This window comes from Castor canadensis, chromosome 4 (genome assembly GCF_047511655.1).
Source record: "Castor canadensis chromosome 4, mCasCan1.hap1v2, whole genome shotgun sequence".
Taxonomy (NCBI): domain Eukaryota; kingdom Metazoa; phylum Chordata; class Mammalia; order Rodentia; family Castoridae; genus Castor; species Castor canadensis.
In genome coordinates, this window is record NC_133389.1 from 18,089,482 (window position 1) to 18,103,817 (window position 14,336).

General features: G+C 42.5%; 1 protein-coding gene across 2 annotated transcripts in view; it reads left to right on the forward strand.

Annotated features, from left to right (window-relative positions):
- The window catches only part of Ccbe1 (collagen and calcium binding EGF domains 1), a 235,174-nt gene that overhangs the window by 23,969 nt on the left and 196,869 nt on the right, over positions 1-14,336 (forward strand). The gene's annotated exons all lie outside the window — the stretch shown is intronic.

The window sequence follows — 14,336 nt, forward strand, 5'->3', positions numbered from 1 at the left end:
TGATGAGTGATTAAACTACCTCATTCAGTTAGGTAATAGGATTGAAAATTATGTAGGAAGATTGGTGGGTAGAATCACTTGCTAAAAAGAGACAGGCAGGTCTACTTAGAAGTAGTGTTCCTTTGGAGGACTTAGGCAGCTGGAGTTGTGTAAGATGTGACCATCCCATTATTGGGCACACATGTGAGATGGTAAGACAAGTCCTAATTATGAAAGCGGCTGCTACTTCTCCAGCCTCAGATCTTCCTTAGCTCATTCTGTCTCTCCTGACCCCATGCTGGTTCTTTGTAGACATTTGTTCTCTTGTGGTAACAGCTCCCTGCTGTTGCAAGCCCCTGGGTGCTTCACACTGCACATTGGTTTCTCTTTCCCTGTGCATACCTTTGTAAATATCTCCATCACAAACTTTCCTCCTAGGCCCCAGAAAATACATCATATGCTTTCTAATTCTTTTGGCAATGAGCAAACACTGCTTACAGATACAGAGCCCTGTATCTTTATTGAAAGCTTAATGTCAATAGTAATCACTCTCCATCTAAATGTGACAGTTTTTATAGCCCTGTGTGACACTTTTCTGAGCCATCACTGTTGCTGGCTCATGTTACCTGGCTATTTCCTCATCCAGAATGTCATTTGCTCCTGGCTTTCACAAAAAAGAGGAGGACCTTTTGCTGCCTCTAAAAAAACCAGTCTGTGTTGTTTGCTCCCTGTACCTTGGCACAGCCCTCAGTGTATCCATGGCACTGTTTTGCACAAGATGTATTGTAGACATGCTGGTGAACTGATGGTTCTGTAGGGCTCCTGCTCAGTCAAAGCCAAGTTCCTCAGTTGATAAGGATGACTGCAAAACAGACAGATACTCATAAGATGCATTTGCTCTGCCTCCTGGTAAGCAAAATGCTCTTTGGTGGGAAAGCACTTAACCAGGAAGAGCTTGGCCCCAGGTATATACATCAGCTCAGATCTATAAACATTGCTGCTCTTGAGTTTAATGCTTTCTGATGCTAGAGGTGAGCTTTTATTTTGCCTTCAGAAGAAAAGCATGTTTTCCTGCTGTCTACCCACAGGGAAGTGATACGCAAATGTTTCCATGAGCATTGAGGTATTGCAGTTGGATCTATAAAATGTGAGCTTAGCCAGATAAATTGGAGATTAAAGTGATGTGCTGTACCCTGACTTTTGGAAGAATTTTCACATTAGACTTACCCATCTAGTAAGCTCCACAATGATTATCCAACACTTTATTAAAATGGGATAAGAAAATTCCTGCAGAGTTCTTCCTGTCTTGCTATTCCCAGCTATTCTGTCTGGCATTCTAGTTGCTGTTAAGTATTGGGGGCCTTCACTAGACATGAAAAAAGAGGAGGTCAACACATTTTCTATACCATAGCCAGTAAAAATAGGTTTAAGATACTAAGAAAGGGAACATTTTCAGTCACCTGAAAATGCAGATGTGGGTTTGAAACAGATTTTTTGCCTGTCCTTAGTAAGCACCTGTCTTAGGGGGCATCCTGGCTGATTATGGGGCAGCACTGGGTAGGCCTGTGCAGAGCAGACCCTGGCTTTCAGTGGTCCCTTATGCATCAAGAGGAGGATGTTGGCTGTGCATATAACTGCTTTGGTTCTTTCATGTGATCTCTACTATGCAAACAGCAGGAAGGGCATGGCAGAGAAGGGCAGTACAGTCTGACTTGAGTCAAGGCCACCTTTGCTACTGGACTTACACATGAAATACTGCTCCTAAAAGGCAGCCATTAGTGGTATGTGAGAAGGCTGGCCTCCTCTGCCTGTTTCTTGTCAGGCTTTTACTTCTCTGCTTTAACTTGCTGGGGTTGTCAGTTCAGCAAGGGGACATAGTTGGTACTTAATTGTGGCAGCCTAATTTAAAGGGTTGTGAGTGCAAGGAGCTGAGGAGGGTTATTATTGGTGGGTATCATCTCCACTCAGTCTGTGTTCCCCAATCACCCTAGTGATCTCCTCTGTTCCCATTTACCTTTAACTGCCAAATACATGAGTGCTGGTTTTTCCCTTCTCAGAAGCTCCAATCATCTGCTGTGTGTCTGTCTTTGGAGGTCCTCATTACGAATTGAGTACATGTTCCCCCAAAATTCATATGGTGAAATTGAACCCCTAAAGTGATGGCACTGCGAGGTGTGATCAGGACTCAAGAATGAGATTTGTGCCCTTATAAGGGGACCCTAAAAGTCATCTTTCTTGTCCTTGGGAGGACATGGCATGAAGTGGTAAGCTACATTGGGAACAGGGCCCTCACCATATCTCAACCATGCTGACCCCTGCTATAGACTTCTAGCCTCCGGAACTGTGAGAAGCCAGTTCCTGTTGTTTATAAGTCATCAGTCTGTGGTATGTTGTAACAGCTTGAACAGGCTAAGATCACTATGCAGGTTCCACAAACAATGCATGCCAAGCAGATCTCATTTCTCCTGCTGCTGTTCCCCTTCCCCACCCCCCATGTTCTAGATCTTAGTTTGTGGCTTCACACCAAGTTCTCTTTCAGTCGTGGGAGTTACCCACTTCTTCCATGCCTTTCAATCTTCTCCACGTCTTTACAATCGATTTTCAGGTCCTTTCCCTTCTACCCAAGGTTCTCTTTGTACAGTAGATTTTTTTCTGTCCTTCCCTCTTGACTTCAGCTTATTTCTAGCCCTAAATAATACCCTCTGGTCTCAGCCTCTGAACACATGTCTGCCTAAGTCTCCTGGCTGTTGCTGACAGCCATCTTCCCAAGCAACCAACCTGAATATCTATCTCTGCTTGGCTCTACATTGCACAGAGACGTCCTCTTGACTTGGCCTAGCCACTGACATCCATCCATAACTCATCTCTTCCATCTGCCCCTCTGCTAGGACCCAGCCTCACACAACTCTGCAACATCAGGGGGAAGTTTGTCATCCAAATCAGGACACTTGAAAATGAAAGAGACTCTATTAACAGTTTTGTGATATAATAGGCAAAACTAGGGACTAGCCTAGGCAAATGGGCCATATATTCACTCTGAGTTCCCTCTGCCTAGGAATGCCCTTCCCTCTTAAGTCAGCAAATTCCCACCTTCATTGTTAAAACTAGCCCAGATACCACCAGCTCTTTGCATCTTTTTGTTACCACTCTAAAGGGAACTATCAGCTTCCTCCTCAGTATCTGTCATCATCTTTGTTATGGTTTTATTAAAGCATGTGTATGATCTAACTCCAACTGAGAATCTTTTCCCTGCATTTACTCCGTGACAGTCAGAATGGAATCTTGTCTTTCTTGGTCTGTCCTGGTGCGTGTAGATAGTCACTATTTTTTTTGGCAGTATTGGGTCTGGCATTTACTAGGCAGGTGCTCTAGTACTTGGGCCACACCTCCAGCCCCTTTTGCTTTATTTTTCAAATATTATCTCCTATGTAGCTGGGATAACAGGCATGTTCCACCCCACCAAGGTATTGGTTGAGATTGGGTCTTGCCAACTTCTTGCCATGTCCAGTCTCAAACTACAATCCTCCCTTATCTTTGCCTCCCAAATATCTGGGATTACAGGTGGGAGCCACCTTCACTAAGTCTTTAAAAGTATTCTTCCATCTTTTAAAATCAAGCATATTGAACATGGATCTATCCTCTAGGTACTGTCTTGCTGTTGTATACCTTTGTGATATTGGAGTAGAGTTTTAGAATGTATAAAGCACTTTAATATGTTACCTGTATCAGTCACCCCTACATTTACTTAGGGCATTTGCATTTATTGCATCTGCCAGCATTGCTTCCTCTCCACCTGGCTGACACTTATCTGGCTGGAGACTGGACTGACATACCACAGTCTTCCCAAACCTACTGTTAGATTATGGCTCCCTCTGTGCATTCCTGTATCTTCCACACCATGCAGTCATCACATTTCTAGTTATGTATTTGGGTGATTGTGAGTGTAGTTTCCTCTCACTGGGTATTAGAACAATGAGAAAGGATACTGTTTGGTCACCTTCCTACCACACTGGCTGGCATCAAGGCAGTTGATAGGAAATGAATAAAGTTAGTTGATCCTCATTATTCTGTAGTTAACAAATCTGCATTGTACATTTACAAATTTATCCACTTGCTAAAATTTATATGTCACCCCCCAAATCAATACCTGCAGGGCTTTTTCTGGTCATTCAGGGACATGTGGAGAGCTGTGAATGGTTTGAATATCCCGGTGTGCATGCTCCCAGCTGAGAGTGGATGAAGGTGATGCTCTCTCCTGTTTCAGCTTTCATCGTATAAATAAGTGTCCTTTTTGCAGTCTATGGAGCTCTTAGTTTGTGTTTTTTGTTGATGACTTCACGGTTTAAAATGACTCCCAAGTGCAGTGCCAAAGTGCTGTGCAGTGTTTCTAAGCACGGGATGCCTGGGATGTGCCTACAGATCAAGTATATATGCTGGACAAGTTTGGTTGAAGCATAAATTACAATGCTATGTGACATCAATGGTAATGAATTGGTAACATCTGTTAAACATGTCATTAAGCAGAAACACATTTAAAAAAAAAAGTGATCGACTGAAAATGTTATGATCCAAAGCTTCCAAAATCCTCAGCCTATATTTCCCCTAGGCAATAGGATTCAGTGTTTGCAGCAGCTTTAAAGGACATAACCACATGAATAAGGAGAAGTAACTTGGGGTAGCTCCCTTTTTGCATTGTGAAAATTAAAACGCCAAGGATTTAAAAAAAATTTTTTTAAGATGGGGCTTGCTACGCAGCCCAGGCTAGCCTTGAACTTACAATCCTCCTGCCTCTGCCTCCCAAGTGAAATCTCCAAGGATTTAAATGTCTTGCATCAGAGCAATCAGTTAATGAGTATAATTAAAACTTTCATTTCTCAACAAATATTTACTGAGCTTCTCCTCGGAGTCAGGCTCTGTGTACATTCGACCTTCTAGATCCTTAACCTTCAAACCAAATGCATGGGAACAGCATGTCAACTTCTTTAGTAAATTATTATAAACGAATAAGCTCAGTTGCACAAATTGTCAAACTCCTTTTGAGCTTCACCAAAAATATTTACTGTATGTTTTTGGTCTCCAATCTGCAGGTCCATGGAGACGCCTGTTAGATGTCTGAAATGTTTTCTTAAGTTGCAAAATTTTCCAGATGAATTCCACAATGGAAGTAAGTCAGCAGTATATTTTGGAACATCTCCAGGGAAAATAGCTTTGGTCAAGGGGGAGAAGTACACATTAAAAAAAAAAAAATCCAATCCAGAATCATTGAGTAGTCACGGGAGGAAATAGTTCCAGAAGATGTTTATTTATTATACTTTTCCACTTAGTTCCAAAGTCTGCTAGGTATCGAGATGTCTGGACAGAAAGGGCATTTGTAAATCTGTGGGTGACCTTTTGGCCATGGAATTATAAGGTTATTCCAATGCAAATTATTCCTAACTAATTACTTCCATGAATCTAATTTTCTAAGCATTTCGGGAAGTATTTCTGGATTACTTCATATCATCTTTGAAAAATAAATTGTGTTGAGTTTTCATTTGTTAGAAGTAGCAAGTGGAGATAGAATCTTTGACTTAGGTGGACATTACTGTAGATGAATTCCCCCCGAAGGAAACAGTGAAGAGAACACACAGAAATGTCAAAGCTGAGAAGTTGGGCAGTGTTTGTCTGGTGTGGTTCAAATGGCTTGTGTGTACTAGATACTTAGGCTCAAAAAAGGCTTTGCTCTTGGCACAAACATACCCAGAATATCACTAGGGGACTATTCTAAGAAGAGCAATTAAAGTTGGTGTTTAGGAATTGTAATACTGTCCACTGAGAACCACATATTAAGCAGACTCCTGTTTTCCCTGGGAAACAAGACTGGCATCAGTGTAAAATGGGAAGATTTCGGCTCTATAAGAAATCCAGGGCTTGATTTGAACCACGTTTGCATTATATTTACTCATGTGTTTGATCACATGGTCATTTGCTGACTTAAGTAATTTAACGCTTTTAGAGGTTGTGACAGGCTCATGTCTCCAACACAAGACTGCAGCGAGCACACAGGATGTGTTTCCCTCCTCTTCACTGTTCCCAGGGAGTATAGGCTGGGCTTAGGCCCCCTTGGTATCCTCAGCTGGTTGTCTCTGTACAGGGCAAAGTTACAGAAGTGTATGCAGAGGTCCTGAGCTCTGAATGAGCCACAGAAATAGACATGTGGAATTATGGACTGTAATAAACACGTGTGTTGGCTGTGACCCAGTTTTAAATACACAGCTAATGAGAAAATAAGAGCATTTTTTTACAGAGGTACTAGGGATAAAGGGACTTCGTGACACAGAAACATGGAACTGGGAGGGGCCTCTGAGCTCTGTGCCACCCTCTTATTTCATAGCTGAGGAAACTGTGGCCCAGGAGGCCTCTGTCCATGTGTTTGATCTCACCATTTGTTGATGGCAGTGGAAGACTTTTTGCTGTAGTCCGGTCAGCACAGACATTATTTCCTTTACATAGATATACCAGTCATAGGTCAGTGGGCCCAGTGGCCAGGACCGCTTGTCTGTCCCTAGGACCCAGGAGCTCTCTCTGGCATGGTTCTCTTTTCTGGCTATACATTAGATGGGCTTGGTGGATTTTGTTTCATGATATCTTTTTCTTTCATTGTGGTATGCAATAAATAAAAATTGCTCAGTAAATACTTGTAAGTACTTACAAAAATCATTTCTTGTAAACACTTAGAAGAATCTGGGAGCAAATGTCTACCTGCCTATATCCCCAGGTTTTGGTGCCTGAGAGAAGGCATAAGCAGGGTTTCTAAGAATCAGATGATTGCTTGAAAGTACTGTAAGATATCTGTGTTGTTGGAAGTGATCATGCCTATACTGGTTTCTCATATTTAAAGTTGGTTCCTGAAAAAAAAAAAAAGAATATTCTCTCGATCGAACATATTAAGAACATTTATGGAGTGTGTTCCAGCTTCAATGTGGGAGGCCCCATTTCCTTCCACAGCTTCTCCAGTCACACAAGCTTCAGTATTTACACTGAACCTTTCTCCCAGGCGGTCAAAGTACTTTACAGAGTCCGTATTTCAGGACTTGGCAACTCTAACATAAGGGGAAGCCCTACAGGGGAAAGTGTGGCATGCCTGGGCTTGGAAAGCTTATCTTGTGAATTTTTAAAGATTTATTATTTGTGGGGATATGGGCACCCATTTGGTGCTGATGGAAACATAAACAGGCCGAGCCTTTGTGTGTGTACAGCCCTGGGCATCACACCTTGTTTGTTGGAACATCATGACATATAAGAAAGATAGTATCTGGTGATGCTTACTGAGAAGTTATGTGCCAAGGACCTCTGAATGATGATTACATCTCTTAATTCATTTAGTTTTCATAGTAGCAGAAGAGATCGGCAATACAGTGATGCCTGCCTCCTTTTGCAGACCAGTAAGCTGAAAGGGAGGAGATGGGTACCCTGCCCAAGATCACACAGCTTGTATCAGAGTAGTTTCAAAATTGGACTGTCTGCCTTCCCAGCCCCCACACTCTTAGCCTACTGCTCTGATGTACTGCCTTGAAAAGCTTATATGATCTCTGTACGGCCAACCTACAAAGAGCTTGAATGCAACTATTTTTTATTTCATCAGACATTTTTTCTGGGTTTTTTTTTTTTTTTGGTGGTAGTACTGGAGTTTGAACTCAAGGCTTCATGCTTGCTTGGCAAGCATTTCATCAAAAGTAGATTATGTTAAGCCTAAAGATTAGTGTCACCAGTAGTCTTAGCAAAAGAAGCAATGACAGCAGTTCTTTTTTAAAAATCACCCTAGGATTCTGAGAGTTCGTTGTACCCCGAGTGTAACAAGAATGACCATGTAGACCCCCGCCCTAATCATGTTGGAAACTGATGGAGATGAGGTTTGTTGTCAGATCTCTGGTCTCCTCCTCTTCCTCCTGCTTGCTTGGAGCTCCTTGGCTGTTCAGCATCACACACCACAGGAGTGCCTGTCTGTCCCAAGTATGCCTGGAAGCGTTACCACCTTCCCTTCTATTCACAAACCTGTCTTAAGCTTTTTCCCTGGCAGCTCTGCCAGCTTGCTTGGTCACATCTGAACCAATTTGCACTGCAGCATATGGTAGTTTTCGGGGGAAGTGGAACTTTCAGAAATGGTAGGACCAAGGAAGCAGAAGACTTGAGATAGAAATTTAGGATGTGAGGCCCAAGGGACGGAGACATTTAAGGGGGCACTGGACTGTCTGTTCCACTGTTCCCAGGGAACAATCTATGAAGCTGCTAGTAGTATTTTCTCTCTGCTGGGTTTAGTCAATAGGAGATGACAGGGGTGGGCTCTGGATGTAGAAGCACCTGAGATAGATTTTTTTTTTTGCCTCCTCTCTATTCTGTAACCAGAGATCATGGCCATGTTGGTATAAACGAACACTGAGTAGTTTCTATAATAGAGGAAGCCTGCAAAATTAGCATCTGGTGTATAGGAACTTTGCTCCGTAGACAAAATAATAAACTTGTGTTTACAAGTCCATCACTAAAAATTCTAGCCAAGTAATTGCCCACTGACGCACATGCAAATAATTAGGGTCAGATGTGGTTCCTGCCCATCAAGAACCAAAGCTAATGACCCAGAACTGATATCTTCAGAGTGGTATTCTTAAATTCTTTAAGGTCAATTTAAAGTAGTGACTGCCTGGAAGGTAAATTAACCTTGTCCCATTTAAAGTATATTGCAAAGTAGCAATTACCAAATACCCAGGGAAATAATTTATTGTTCAAATAGTCATTTGCTTTCCTAAAATTGAATATAACTCAAAATCCTTAAACTATTCTGCAGTGCAAACATGAATACTTTCTAGGGTTTAAAAAAGCCTTCTCTACTGTTTATAAATAGTACAAAATATACTTATTTTTCATTAGGCACAGGAAATTTCAGCTAAATATTGTGCCTCAGAAATCCTATCTTTTTTTTTTGTAATACTGAAAGTTTGAACTCAGGGCCTCACACTTGCGAGGTAGGTGCCCTACCACTTGAGCTACTCCACCAGCCCAACACTATCCTTCTTAAATGAATACTCTTATTGCTGATTCCTTGAAGCAGACCTCTGCCTTGAAATTTAATTGTAACATTATCGTGTGCAAGCTCACTGCCTTGGGAATAGCCTTTTTGAGAGACTCAAAAGTAGATGTTATATGGTGATACCTCCTTTCCCTGCCTTTTCCTCCCACCTTCCCCTTGTGCTTTCTAACCCTGGTTACCACGTTCACAGTGCAGTCAACATTTGGAATAAATGGTCAGACGAGGTTGTTTAGGGGTTTGTGAAAACATCCCAGACTTGATATCAGGCAGTATAAGAAGTGAGCACGGTGATTTCTTTACTTTCTGAATGGTGTTGTGTTCACTTGTGGCATGCATGGATGGGGCTTCAACATCTGGATATTGGGCCGTGTGTGGGGGTCTGTGTACAGAGACTTCACGAGGAAGTCAGCTTTGGCCAACAACTGCGATCATTGGGCTCTGCAGCCCCATCAGCCTCTTGCTAAAATATGTTGATTAAGGAATCATCCTTTTTGGAGTAGGCAAAATCCACTTATGGATTGTGTCTGACTGTGCCTGTTTTTTTGCAAATAAAGTTTTATTGGAACACAGCCACATCTGTTCCTTTATGTGTTGTCTATGGCTGCTCTCCCACTACAATGGCAGAGTTGAGTTGTTGCAACAGAGACCATATGGTCTGTAAAGAATAAAAGATTTACTGTTTGGCCCTTTATTGAAAACTTGCTGAGAATAGCATTTTCAAATTGGTTTTTGTTTATTTACAGTGTTGGGGATTGAACTCAGGGCCTAATGCACACAAAAGCTACATCCCCAGTCCTCAAATAGTTTTTTAGTAAATGCTTAATCCTATCTCCTGGTTCCTCATGGCACTGGCTTTCTTGCTGCTCAGTGGCTCGACCTCTAACTCCCAGCAAGTGTACCTTGCTTACAGAGCAGTGCTTGGGGACTGGCTCTCATCTACAGCTCAGACCTTGTGTTTAGATTTCCATGTTGAGTGGGATACATCACAAACTAACATCCAAAAGTGTGAAGCAGAATTTTAGAACCAGAAGAGAGCCAGCCCCTAATGACCAAGTGCCATCATTATTCAGATGAAGATGCTGGAACCCTAAGAGGTGGAGGGACAGCCCAAAGTCACATGACCAGGTGGTTGTTGTTAGGGTCTACTCTGGGCCTTTTGACCCTCTTTCTACTTCTTTTCTCCCAGTGCCACGTTGCTGCCACCACCCACACATGCCCAAACTATCCACATGCTCAGCAACCTTTTATTTTATGGTGAGAATTTTTCCTTTATTTCTACCAAATGTAACTTTATACTAGATTGGCCCAAGAGAAATGATTTGTGCTTAAAGGACAAAGCAAAAAATTCTGGATATTCAGAGTGTTCCTTTATTGTTTATCCAGTTAGTACTCAGCCATCAAACAGAATAAAAAATTTAACTCTTCCTGTCAGCAATTACAATGCTATTTTTCTAGCCTAGTTTTAGAACATTGAATTAGGTTTTTTCCTAAATTGATGTTTTAGCATACATATAAATATATGGGGGGCTGTGTGTGTGTGTGTGTGTGTGTGTGTACAGCTTCTAGAATCAGGTTTTGCATTAATGTTCCTTCTTAAGCTAGAACTTTTGCTCATGGAGTGCACAGTTATACAAATTTAAGCTTTATAAATAACATGTAGTCTTGACCCAATCTATTTCTGATATTTTCTCATAAGGATCAATATAGAATAGTAACTAATATGTAAATTTGCATTTGATTTTGATTTACAATAAAAGTTAGCCCAGTAAAAAACAGAATTATGCCTCCTTCTGAATTTTTTTAATCCCTGAGCGTCTGCATGGGATTTTTTTTTTTTTCTCTGTTGGGAGACACGGAAGTGCACCAAGACTGAGAGAGTAGATTGAGGGATTCCTGGGTGAACTTGGGTAATTTTCTTTACAAGGTGGTTGTGAGAAGAAAGTTGGCAGAAGCTGTGCAAAGAGCATGGTACGGTTTGAAACGTGGCCAGTTGCCCCAAATAGACGTCTTTAACCTATTTGACTGTTTGTGGCTTTTGCTAAATAACAGGTGCAGTTAAAAAATCTGAACCCCTTTTTCAGGTGTGAAGAGTTTGCTGTCACTCTCCTTCCTTGAAGGAGGGGTCATCAACTCTGTTCTGGAGTCATTGAAAGGCCTTGTTGGGTTCTCACCAGGTCCCCAGAGACAGGAGGGATATGTGCCCACTCTGTGCTGTAGGGGCAAGAACAATGTCCTTGTTGAGAGACCTGGAGAACAGATACCAGCCGGCATGTTTTACCCAGGCTTCTGCCCCAAATCTACTTTATTGTTTTGGGAAAATGATTGGAACAGGATGCTGCTGCTGCCATTTTAAGAGCGCTGCCTAAAAGAGCACCTTTAGTTCAACAAGGGGCTGGCCTTCAACTGTACTGGAATTGAAATTCCTCCCTGCAATGAAGGAAATGTCTGTGTTGCTGGATTCTGAGTCTGAGGTGGACTATGAGTGCTCCCACAGAAGTGGCGGCAGCTTCTCCTTTTCTTTACCCTACTACAAAAAGTTGTTTGCTAGGCCCTCACTTTCTTAGGTGATTACAGCATTTCACTCTGAGCTGTAGAGTTCACACTTTAAAAAGGCCAAGAGTTAGTGTTACTTTTACTGATCCTAGAATCAAAGGATGTAGAAGGGGCTTAAGAAATGTGCCCCATTGTCCTATAGCCCAGGCTAGCACTTGACTAAGTGGCAGGAGACCCAGGCCTGCTGCGATTGGCAGCATCCATCAGAAACTGCATCCATTTGAAACTGGTTCAAACCCATCAGTAATGAGAGATGGCTGAATTTTCCTTGATTCTTTGATTCCAGGGCTGTGAATCACAGGCAGTGAGTATTACATATATAAATGATATTATCTTCTCATTAACCCCAGGCTGAAACTTTCATGAACTACAGGAAGGCCTTTTGCCTCTCTCTTGAGTTTAAAGACACGCCACCATGTTATCCACTCTACTTTATTTGTAAATTGAGCACTTCCTTTTCTCTGAGGGTCTTGCTTCAAAAACACCATAGTTAGAGCTGCAGAGGATTAACCCAGACCCTGTCAGTCACGCTCCATCTCAAGAAAGATCCTTGCTAAGGTATGCTGGGCCATAGCTAACATTCTTTGATTCTCAGAAGAAAATTAACAATGCAGAGAAATCTGGATTTAATTCCATGATTGATTACCAGCCTAATCACTCACAGAGAATGAACCTGAACTCAGTTTGAAGGAAAGAACCAGCATGGGGTGTGTACTCATGGTAACAACCTGACCTGAAAAGGTCCTACAGTTTTCCATTAAGAAAAGCTGTGTTCTGTTTCTGAGCCTAGGCAGATTGTGCTCACTTTTGCAGGAAAACCCATTGTCTGTAGCTCCTACGCCTCCACGTGCACATTGTGCACAGTAAGGTTCCCAGTGTAGCTGGAAGGTTTCCCCGGAACATATTGTGGGTGGGAGACCTTAGGTCCTTCCCTTTCTGCAGCCTGGGATTGGCTGCTCTGTTTACACCTTTGGAGTAGAGTCATCCTAATTTTGGATGATGAAAAAAAATCCCATTCTATCCCAGATTATTAATGAGCTGGCCATGGCCTAGAAACAATCCATTCTTGATAAACTCTTCATAAAACTCACCTTGGCCCTTCAATGCTGGAATTTGGAGCTACTCTGTCATCTTGCTTGCTTGTTCTGTGGATGGGTGCTTCTCTCCCCCGGCCTTGCACATGTACACAGGAATCTGTTTCCTTATAATTAGCCTGTTCCCATAGCTGCTTAACACCAATGACTGACCCTGCTGCTTCAGAGCCATTTGCTTGGGTATAGCCTGGCTGGGGTAGATGAGGATGTTTTTGGGTGGCACTGGCAAGGCAGTGTGATTGGAGAACTCACAATAAACAAAGACGCTCCATGGCCAAAAAGGGGACTTATTGAAGCAAAGAGTGCAGTAGAAGGTGAAATGTGGTTCTGGAATGTTCAGTGAGCTTTCCCAGGGCATCAGAAATGCTTTACCATTCAAATTCCAGCTGGGATAATAACTTCAGAGGAAGTTGCACTGTGTGTAAGCTGATGCTGAAGTGTTTTCTGTAACAATTATCCCTTCCACTAAAAGGATTAGGCACCTTTTTAACATGTCAGGACTGTGAACCCAGTCATGTTTGGAGGTTTTCCATGAAATGACGATAGGCCAAAGGACTTAGAGGTAATGTCACCCATGTGGAGGAACCTGGAGAAGAACCACATCACTCTGGGGGTTTGGCGCATTTGTTTTGCTTTGGAGAGAAGCTCTCTGCTCTGTGGGTACACTGGGCATGGTCCACTCACTCAACTTGGTATGTGGGCAAGTAGATGCTGGAAGCCAGCCTCTACTGCTGGGCATCTGTTTTATTTTTAAAAACAGGTCCTCTAACTAATACAGAAACCTTAAAGCGACAGAGGTTAACACGAGAAGGGGCTCAGGAACCAGTGTAAAGATGAGTTAGAGATGAATCAACCTGGGTTGTAACACATTTGTACATGAAAGCAAGGCTAGGAATCTTTCTGTACAGCTATCCTTAACTCAACTACCAAAAACGCTTTGTCTTCCTTATTATGCTTATGCCTTTTCTTCAACAAAATTAGAGATAAGGGCAGAACAGGACCTGCCTGGAAGTGAGAGGGGAAGGAAGGGAGCGGTTAGGGGAGGGAGGGCAGGGGGGAAAAATGACCCAAACAATATATGCACATGTGAATAAATGAATAATTTTAAAAAACAGGTCCTCTTATAATTCTATCGTTAGGATGGTTCTTTAGACAGAATCCCATGTCTAAGAAGTAATTCCCTGTATAGATTCTGACATATTTCTAGTCACCTCTATGGCCTTGAAGCTGGAAGCCACACAAAGGAGGGCAGGAGGCAGTCGTAGGTGGCTCTCCAGCTGGTAAGGATAGCTCACAGCACTCTCACAAGCTGTTACCCAAAAACTGGGCAAGGCCTGTCTGGGCCCATCCCTCCCTTCATAGTCATTTCTTGACATCACAGACATGAGGTGCTGAGCTCTCTGATGGTAGCCTTGGCCCAGCCACTCTTAGCACTTACCTAGGCTGGAGTGACCCTTCCCTGCAGCAAGTGCCCCAGAAGACTGAAGTATATGAGCCATTTGCACCCGTCCACTCCCACTTTTATTTATTTATTTTCTAATGAGCAAAGAACAGAAGAATATTTGCTACCATGGAAATCCAACAGCCACTGGGGGTGGCTGGATAGTACTATTGAAGCACCATGGGCTTTAGAACCAGAAAGATGA